Raw genomic sequence first — 11048 nt, forward strand, 5'->3', positions numbered from 1 at the left:
AAAAGGAAAACAAAAAAAAAAAAAAAAAAAAAAAAAAAAAAAAAGAGAGAGATAAACTCATCACTGAGATCATGTATATATGTTTAACTGACGAACTACTTTCTTTTTTTTAAGATTTTATTTTTAAGGAATCTCTACACCCAATGTGGGGCTCAAACTCACAGCCCCAAGATCAAGAGTCACATGCTCCACCAAAGTCAGGTACCCCTATATCTCCAACACAGTACATGAAGTACATAAATCAAGATAAATAGGTTAAAAGGTCTTTACAGCGGGTGAGGGGGAAACATATTACTGGAACTGAAAAAAGATAAAGCAATTATGACGCTGAATCTAGAAACCAAACATGAAAATACACAACTTCACCACTAATCAAATAAATTCAAACTAGGGGTGCTTGGTTGGCTTAGTCAGTTGAGCATCTGACTCTTGATGTCAGCTCACTCAAGTCACAATCCCAGGGTCCTGAGATCAAGCCTTGTCTTGGACTCTGCATTAAGCGTGGAGCCTGCCCCTCTCCCTCGCTCATGCTGTCTCTAAAATTAAAAAAAATTTTTTTTAATTAAAAATAAATAAATTCAAACATGATGTCTCCCCTAATTATAGAGCAACTCTAAAAAAAGAATATACAATGCTACAATGTAATAGTTCTATACCTTTACTGTGGCAATGTAAACTGGCATACTCTATTTGGAAAAGCATTTACTAGTATGTATTAAGAGATATAAAAAGTCATATCTAGGAATTCCACTTAAGTGAATATACACTATAAGCAATAATACCAAATGTGGTAATAACAAGAGTCACAAAAATATTCACTATCATGTTAGTTATAAGAGCTAAAACATTTTTTTAAATAACTTATCCAACAATGAGGAACAGTTAAGTAAATTAAGATAGAGTACTACAGAGCCATTAAAACAATGGTTATAAAGACTCAGCACTACATGAAAATTTTTATGACATTATATTTCATTTCAAAGGAAGAATAAAAATAATAAATATACTATGATTACAACAAGCCAAAAAAATCCATACGTATAAAGCAAAACACTGAAAGAATACAAAGCAAAATGTTAACAGTGGTTATAATGATGCTTAGGAAATTCTTTATTTATTTATTTATTTATTTATTTCTAGGAGAGAGAGAGAGAGACAGTGTGAGCAGGGGAGGGTCAGAGACAGAGGGAGTCACAGACTCTGAAACAGGCTCCAGGCTCTGAGCTGGCAGTCAGCACAGAGCCCAACGCAGGGCTCGAACCCACGAACTGCGAGATCATGACCTAAGCGAAAGTCGGATGCTTAACCGACTAAGCCACCCAGGCGCCCCGATGCTTAGGAAATTCTGTATCAGTATTTCCTATTTTCTAATCTTCTGCAATGTGAATATATAATTTTTATAATTTAAAAAGTAATATTGAAATGTTACTCTGGGTTATTTAGATGCAATTATTTCCTACCTAATAATTGTAATAATTAAGTCATTTCATACAAATCTTCCAAATGGTAATAGCTAAAAATATAAAAATATATCAAAATATTAAAAGCTCCACTAACCAGATTATGTGCATATGTATCTATTATACCACAAATGGTACACATACTCACTTTCTTGAAAATTATTCCTCTGTAGGGCTTGAATGTCAATTTTTCTTTCACTATAGCTATATCACATATTCTAAAGTACTCTAAGAAAGGTAAACTTGAGTATAGTAAATGGTGAAATCCACCATTTTACCAATATAAAGCTACATAAAAGTGCTAAATCATAAATATATACCACAGTTTAATGCAGAAATCTGTAAATTTTTTAAAAACCCAGAATGGAAAATATCTCAATCCTACCATTTAACCATTTAACTTTTGACTGAATTTAAAGAAGAAAAACAAGTAAGAAAAATCCCTAAGTGCACAGTAAATCAGCTAAAGAAAATAATACAATAAACTATTATCAGGGAATACAAGTCATGCATAAGTTAATGAATACAAGTTTTTTCTCTCAAGTTAATAGCTCAGAGAAAGGAAAAACACATATACCACTGTGTAATAGCCAGTGCTTCTGTAGACAATAGACTGTCTGTATCATAATAAAAGCCTTTCAAATCAGCAGCTGGTTCTCTAGAATTTCTCGGATCAAAACACGACAGAATATTTCCAGATGTATTGTTCACTATAGTTTCCAACTAAAATCAACCATTCAAAAAGCTGTGGGCCATGATTTCATGAAATAAAAAACAAAGTTCAGCAACAAAGTCACTAGTTCATACTGAGTATAAAGGGCCTAGTAGGATATTCACATTCAGACACATGGAGATTTATTTTACACACACAGAGACAAAGAGAGCAAGGGAAGAAGAGGAGTGAGTTCCTCTTATACCTCCTTTAGAAAACATTCAGTTATTCAGCATTATGAAACATTTATTGAGTACATCTACATAAGCCAGGCACTGTTCTAGGTACTGGGGCTAGAACAGGGAGTAAAAATAAGTCTCCTGACCTCATGGAACTTATATTCTAGTAGGAGTAGACAGAGAGTACACAAGTACATAAATAAAGAAAATCCCCCCAGTTAATGGTAAGGATGATGCTATAAAAGAGTACAGGGTAGGAGTAGACGGTGCCTACTTTAAAGAGTGGATAAAGACAACTTCTCTGAGGAATAGCCCTGGAGTTGAGACTCTGAAGCTGAAAAGGAAGCTTCGTGCAAGAACTGGGAAAGAACACTCCAGAGGGAGAAACAAGAAAAAGACCCTATGGCAGGAAAGTTCGAGAATATCCAAGGAGGCTTAAGGAGGCCAGAGTGGCTGAAATTCAGTGAGGGGAGGTGTGGTGATAGGGTTGGATAAGAAGACAAGGGCCAGGGGCGCCTGGGTGGCTCAGTCGGTTAAGAGACCAACTTCGGCTCAGGTCATGATCTCGCGGTTCGTGGGTTCGAGCTCGACGTCGGGCTCTGTGCTGACAGTCAGCTCAGAGCCTGGAGCCTGTTTCGGATTCTGTGTCTCCCTCTTTCTCTGAACCTCCCCTGCTCACACTGTCTCTCTCTCTCTCAGAAATAAATAAAACATTAAGAAAAAAATTTTAAAAATAAAAAAAAGAAGGCAAGAGCCAGATGGCAAAGAGGCTTTTAGGCCAGGTTAAGATGTGTGGAATCTTTTCTAAACACTGTAAGAAGGAGGAGTGCTGGGGCGCCTGGGTGGCTTAGTCGGTTAAGCGTCCGACTTTCGCTTGGGTCATGATCTCGCGGTTCGTGGGTTCGAGCCCCGCGTCGGGCTCTGTGCTGACTGCCAGCTCAGAGCCTGGAGCCTGTTTCAGTCTGTGACTCCCTCTCTCTCTGGCCCTCCCCTGCTCACGCTGTCTCTCTCTCTCTCTCTCTCCTAAAAATAAATAAAAAACATTAAAAAAAAATTTAAAAAAAAAAAGAAGGAGGAGTGCTAAACAGATTGAAATGATCTGATTTTCTTTCTAAAAACACATTTCTGTCTGCTATACGGCCAAGTGATCTTAGTGAGTAAGGGGAAGCAGGGTGACCAGTTCGGAGGCTACTGCAGTCATCCAGCAGAGACATGGCAGTGACTTAAAATAAGACATGAAAGTGGAAATGGAGAATTCGTTCTTTTGGAAGGAGAACTAATAGGACCTGCTCTTGGACTGCAAGGAGTGAGGGGAAGGGACTAGACGGAGGGGAGGGGGAATCAGAAACGACTTCCGATCAATTAGGTAAAAGGTCTTTGAAGGCAGCAATGCTAGAAGGCTGATATATGGCAAAGATTTATCCTCAGAAAATAAAACAATCATGAGGCACTTGGATAGCTCAGTCGGTTAAGTCCAAATCTTGGTTTTGGCTCAGGTCATGATCTCACAGTTTCGGGAGTTCGAGCCCTGTGCAGCACAGAGCCTGCTTGGGATCCTCCCTCTCCCTCTCTCTCTGCCCTTCCCCCACTCACGCTGTCTCTGTCTCTCTCAAAAAAAGTAAATTTTAAAAATAAAAATAATCTGTTTTTTAAAAAATTAATAAAAATAAAAATAAAGCAATCACGAGTACATCCAACAAAACCATTAAAACAGATTTGCAAATAGCCAATATTCTGACCCCGGTGGAGAGAATTACTAAAGATAATGAATTTTATTTAATTATTTTATGTCTCTTTTCTAAGGGTAGGGGTAAGTGGGGAAAGAAAAGTAGCTAATAAAATATACTCAAAGGCTACTTAACCAGAAGCTATTGAAAGAAAAAAAAAAAGGGCATGTGGTTCCAGAGCCTGTGCTCTTGGGGGGGGCGGCAGAATCTTAGCAGGCTCCACACAGTCCAGAGCTCAATGTGGGGCTCAATCCCACAACCCTGGGATCATTACCTGAGCTAAAATAAAGAGTCAGATGCTCAACTGACTCTGTCACCCAGGGACCCCTTACTTTGCTATTCTCAGCTGCATTCATACTTGTGGTGACAGTATCCACAGTCACTCCAATCTTCAATATGCTCGGTCCAGAATTAAGTTAGGTACAATGAATAAATGCTCCCATTTTTAAGGCATAACACATAAAGCATGACTATGTAGAATAAATGCCATTTTCATTTCAGGAATTGATTTTTAGCAATGCTGCCCAACAGAACTTTCTGTTATGAAAGAAATGTTCTTTCTGAACTGTCCTACCCAATACAGAAGCCATTAGCCACATGTGCCCATTGAGCAGTATAGCTAATGCAACTGAAAAAGTAAATTATTACTTTTTGTTTAATTTCAATTAATTTTTTAATTAAGATTTTATTTTTCATTTATAGCATGGCAGGTTCACAGCAAAACCAAGGGGAAGATACAGAGATTTCCCATACACTTGCTGTTCCATACAACAGCCTCCCCCATTATCAACATCCCACACCAGAGAAGTACATTTGTTACTACCCATAAACCTACCACTGACTACATCATAATCACCCAAAACTCATAGTTGACATGACAGTTCACTCCTAGCAACCACTAATCTTTTCACTGTCTCCATAGTTTTGCCTTTTCTAGAATGTCATATAATTAGAATCATCCTGTATGTAGCCTTCATAGATTGGTTTCTTTCCATTAATTTTAAAGTGCTACATCTGGCTAGTGGTTACTATATTGCACAGCTCAGGCCTGTGGGACTTTCACTGTCTCCTAAAACTGGTCTTCCTGATTCTAGACTTCCTTCTTCTAACTCACTCTTCACACAGCTTCTAGATTAACCTTCAATTTTGCCTTTGCTACGTTGTCTCTTCACCCAAAAAAAAAAAAAAAAAAAAAAAAGGAGCTGGGTCTGCAAAGGCAGAGTTGCTAGATGGAGAAGTGAGGGATTAGACGGTACAAGCAGAAAGGAGAGAACAGGCAAAGGCTCCGATGTGTTTGAGCACATGGTTGACTAGACAAGAAAAACAGGCTGGTGTGACCTGAGCAAAAGAAGTGAGGGTAGAAAGGAAACTCGAGTCACCCTGGGAAGGGCTTTGCATGCCAAGCAAAGACAGAGAAGATTGATTATGTAACTTAACCTATTTGTTCAAAGTTTGTCATCCTCTGTTCTAGATCTTTCCAATTCAGTGTTCTATCACTGAATTATCAAGAAGTTCCAAAGAAGCCAGTTTCTAAAGATATGCAGGACCAGAAAAGCATCTTCTATTTGTGAACAACTGGCAAAGTCTATCTAGGAGAGCCAAGATAAAGCTTCACATTTTTGGCCATCAACCAGGAAATGCACTTTCCTTCTCCTTCCCCACACTATCTAAACAGAAACAGCTTTTTTAGTATCCATCTTTTCCAAATGAAAAGAGTAGAACAATTAAGAAAGGGATTAATTCACAAAATGCTCTTTGTTAACTAGCAGGAATCTTCATGGCTTGTGGAAAAACATTACTCCTGGAGGCCTCAGCCTTACTATGGGGAAGCACATGATTCCTAATACAGGCTACACTTTGCAAACAGGCAGGTCAGTAATAATTTGGACAAATGCTTCTCGAACCTGTGCAGCACCAGTCATTAAAACACTTGAGTAGTTAAGCCAAATGTTTTTGCTACATACATGTTAAGGGCACATGCATAGGAATTTAGTGACTTGGTTTCTAGCAAAAGCTTAGCTAATAAATGGTCATGTATGTGACCTCAAATGAATCACATAATTACTCAAATATTTCTTCTAAACTACGTGATCTCTTTAGGTAGGTATTTCCTTACTTGTCTACTATAGGCTGGCCAAACTACATTTTAGTTCTCTGATAAAGGAAATTTACCTTTAAGTTTATCTTTTCTACCTTAAGTCCTCATTTACCACTTCAAATTCTTTTCAAGAACAAGGCAAAGTATGAAATGATGAATAAATGTAAAATTTAAAAGCTCTCACTTCCTGTTTATCTATACATTTTTATGACTGTGAGGTTAAGGTAGATGCCTGATTTTTTAACCTTAGAATAAATCTTATTCCCTCTGGGGAAAAAAAAAAAAAAAAAGGCCCATAGTTAGAGGGTAAAAAGCGGGAAGGTCACCTGGATACTCGATCAGTTTTGAGTATTAGACTCTTGATCTCAGCTCAGGTCTTGATCTCAGTTTAGGCCCCAGGCTNGAAAAGAATGCCAAATAGGTCTTAGTTAGAGTCTAAGTTCTTAAGTTTTCCAGGTGAGCATTTAAAAACAACCCTTTCAAAGTAATCTAACTTTATAGTAAATACATTTTATTACTTCCAAGCTTTGTTCCATTGCTGAAATTCAGATTTGTTGGTTCTATTCACAGCTAAAACTTTTTTATTTTCTTCTTCTTCTCTTTTATTTTCTTCTTCAGAGAACTGCCTCTAACTCTTGAGGCAATTGAATAAACAGCAGTAAGTGCCAACTATGTGTCCGCTAGGTGGTAGGAAGAGAATGAGATAAGAAATAAAGCATCCTTAGACAGATAAACTGAAATAAGGGTAGTGAATTAGTAAGAGGCCTGGGGGCATTTTCAGCGGGCTTGGCTGGAAGCCCTGTTTCTTCTGAAGAGCTCTTACTTTGTTCAGTAGTTAATTTAAATATCTTTTGTTCAATATGTGACTTTAGTTCAAAATTCTATGTGAGAGGCCTTTTGTCTTCTGCTGTTGTTATTATTACTCCTTTTATCATAATCTACTCAATTTGGTTCAGTAATGTGGAGAGATTTGGTTTCTTTCCAGCAAAAAGAAAAAAGAAAGAAAGAAAGAAAATGAAAAAGAGAAAAAAAGCTTGGCTGGTTCAAGTCATTACCAGACTAAAAATATGTTAATGTAGATGTCTCCCTTAGCTAGACTAAGTATAAGAAAACAGAAAGACAAAACACAGAAGAGAGAATTTGAGTTAGAGATTTACACAGTATAAGTGGTAGCCATAGAACATCAGATTTAAAGAGTGCAGGGAGATGGTAATCAACAGATGTCCCTAATGTATTTTTTAATGTTTTTATTCATTTTTGAGAGAGAGCAAAAGAACGAGCTAAAAGGGGGAGGGGCAGAGAGAGAGGAAGAGAGAGAATCCGAAGCATGTTCCACACTGTCAGCACAAAGCCCGATCAGGGCTTGAACCTACAAACAGTGGGATTATGACCTGAGCTGAAATGCTTAACCAACTGAGCTACCCAGGTGCTCCCCTAATGTATTTACACAAGAAAATGCAAATGATGAAAATGTAAGCCTAATGTACAGTTATAGTTAGAGTAGGTCAGCTATGGAGCCAACTGATGGAAACCAACTGATTGTGACCAGACAAGGGAATGTGCACCCTTCTGCCTTCACTTAGTTTGGCTCAAATCTGTTTCTATAGTATAAGTATTAGGCTGATCAATCCATTATACTGAAGGGCCATTCTGATATGCAGCTGTGTCCAGTACCATGTCTGAGTCATACAATGATGATAATAATGTATGTGCCCACCATCAGCAACACTTGCTTGTTTTCCTGCAGTGGTGACAGACTTGTGATCCATCCACCCCCTCACTGTACTTTCTCCATTATTCACAGATGATATACTAGAGTCAGGTGTTCATAAAAAACCATATATCCAGAAAAATGAGGACTCTCTAACCTACTATGATTTCCAACTCACTCATTTTATCAACCACTTGTTGAGTACTTCCTATGTGGCAGGCACTGTGCACAAAACTGTGTGTGATGGCAATATAAAAATAAGTGAGATTCAGTCCTTGCCCTTTACAGAAAGACAAGGCAAATGCTTAAACAAATCATTGTAACACAGTGTAATGCGTGCTCTAACAGAGTCACATCCAAGTTTCAGCTCTCCATCAGTGATATAGGAGAGGTTTCACAGAGGAAAAGAAACTCTAGAAAGGCTGATCAGAGTTCTTCTCCAGGAGTAATGGGAAAGAAAGAGCTTTCCAGCAGTGGGACAGCATACGTGAAGGTATGGCCAGTTCAGGGAATACAAATCCACAGGGAGGTGATATAGAGAAGATACGAAATTGGAGAAGCAGAAAGGGACCTCATTAGGGAGGACCTTGTATGCAGTGGATTTAGACTTTATTCTCTAAACAATGGGAAATTATTTAATGGTTCTAAGCAAAAGACATTATTAGGTTTGCATTTCAGTAAGAAAAATTCAGCAGCAAAAATGGACCAAAGGGAAAAAAAAAACCTAGGATGACCAGTTCATTTGTCAGTTCATTTATTCAAATACTGATATAACATACAATGTGCCAGGTATTATAGACAGTAATGAAGAAAATACACGTGGCCCCTAATCACACAGGGCTTAGAGTCTTAGTGAAAGTAAACTAAAGATACACTAAAGCAGCAGCAGCAGTATGGATGGATATGAAGGCAGATTTAAGAGGTGCATCTACGTGACATTCCATGCAGAGGGTAAGGGAGAAAGCTGGAATGACTCCCAGGCTCCAGACTCAAATGGACTTGGTAGTACAGGTAATACAAGAAGAGAAAACCAGATCTGAGAGGGAAACTATATGGGATGTTGAGATGGGGATGCACAACTGCTCAATAAGCAGCTGAAGAGAGGGTTCCTCAGTTCACATGCCTGGGCTGAAGAAACAGAGTAGAGCTGGTAGAAGAACAAGCTGGTGAAAAGAGCTGAGAAGGAAATGTCTGAGAGTGGGATGTGGGAAATGGTAGAACTATGCCATGAAAGTCAGAGAAATACAGTTTCAAGAATGTGAAAGAACAGTCAATACTGTCTACTGCCAGAGTTAATGGTTTCTCGTATATTCAGAAAGTTGTGCAACCATCACCGTAATCATTTTCTGGACACTGTCATCATTCCGGAAATAAAAGAATCATTAGCAGTCACTCCTTATATTTATCCCCTACCCTTCTCCATCCCAACCAGCTGTAGGCAATCAGTAATTTACCTTCTGTCTCTACAGATGTGCCTATGTTTGATACAAATAAAACCACACAGTATATGACCTTTAGTGACTGGCTTCTTTCCCGCTGGAGCATATATCAGTACTTCATTGCTTTCTATTGACAAATAATATTCCATTGTATGGAATATTCTCCCCCAGTATTCTCCCCCAGTCTGTGAGCTGTCTTTGCTTTCTTGATGGTATCCTTTGTAGCACAAAAGTTTTTAATTTTGATGAAATTCAAGTTATCTATTTTTTCTTTTGTGGCTTGTGCTTTTAGTATAGTATCTAAGAAGGCTTTGCATGACCAAGGTAATGGAGATTTATTCCTTTGTTTTATTCTAAGAATGTTATAGTTTTAGCTCTTACACTTTAGGCCTACAATCCATTTGAAGTTAATTTTTGTGTATGCTGTGAGGAAAGGGTTATTTTTATTTTTTAAAGAAAACCAAACATGTTGGTAGGCTGAAAGAAAAGGAGGCAGGAAACAAGAATTGAATGTAAAGCAAGGTCTCTAAAGAGACAGGGGCAGAATCTAGAGAACATGTATATTCTAACTAAATGTTCTAACTAAACTAATGTTTACCAGAGGAAATCATTTCTTCCTCAGAGACCAGAGGGATGGTGAGTGACCACAAAGATATTAACTGTAACTGTGGAGTCTATGAGCTATTTCTTCTTAGGAATTTATAAAACATGCTAGTTTATTTAAGGATATAAGATAACCTTCAGCCAGGAAATCTGTTTAATTTTATTTAGTCCACCACCTTCCAATTTCTTAATACCTACTAACCTATGAGGGAATTGGGATTTGTAGGATATACTTAGGAAAACAGTCATCTAGGCCACGAGTTACAAATTAGTGGCCTTTGTGCAGAATTTGGACCAATGGTAATTTATGTTTCACCCACACTGTTTTTAAATCAAGAAATTTCATAAAGATACACATTTCTGACAACTCTTGAAATACCAGAAGATTGGCCACATCAGATTTGTATTTCAACAAAGAAACAATTTGCTAGGACCCAAATGTCCTATGCAGGGAATATACTCTGTGTACCATTCCCTCTAATCTTAACATCCAGACCATTTCACTCATTTATGTCAGTTCCCGGTGCCTGGGTTTATTATTCCTACACTAGGCAACCCTCTCAGCATCTACACAGAGTGAAAATTCCTGAAGCTACTCTTCGAAATTCTTTATCCAAGTCCCCTCTAAGTATTTTCTGTTATAAAAGTGCTCTTCTTGTGAAAGCTGTGAGAAAGACTGAGAGAAGTATTTGTCAGGAATGACAAAATGGCAGTATACGGGCTAGGTGTAATCTACAGACCTATTTTATTTGACGGCACAGTATTTTTTTTAATGGAAAATTTCACATTAAAAAGGAATATAGATTTCCAGGTTTTACTGGATATCAGGAAGATCCGGTAACACAAGGCTCCATTTCCATATGGCAACAATAAGCTGGAGATAGTAACAGTTTTCCTCAATCAGGTCCTGCATTTTTCAGTTTACCACAGGCCCTGTCACTCCCCCAATGTCCTCTAAATAGTCTGATTCACACATTTACCTATCATGTAGGCATCTGAATTTGTGCCATCTGATTGAACAAAATCATTCAGTTCTTATATGCTTTTTAAAAAATATTTATTTATTTTTGAGAGAGAGCACCAGTGAGGGAGGGACATAGAGAGGCGGGGGGGGAAAAA

General features: G+C 38.0%; 1 protein-coding gene across 2 annotated transcripts in view; it reads right to left on the reverse strand.

Moving 5' to 3' along the window:
• Positions 1-11048, reverse strand: part of VCL (vinculin) — a 108038-nt gene that overhangs the window by 72097 nt on the left and 24893 nt on the right. The window lies entirely within an intron of this gene.

Source organism: Crocuta crocuta, unplaced genomic scaffold, assembly GCF_008692635.1.
Source record: "Crocuta crocuta isolate KB4526 unplaced genomic scaffold, BGI_CrCroc_1.0 scaffold167, whole genome shotgun sequence".
Classification (NCBI taxonomy): domain Eukaryota; kingdom Metazoa; phylum Chordata; class Mammalia; order Carnivora; family Hyaenidae; genus Crocuta; species Crocuta crocuta.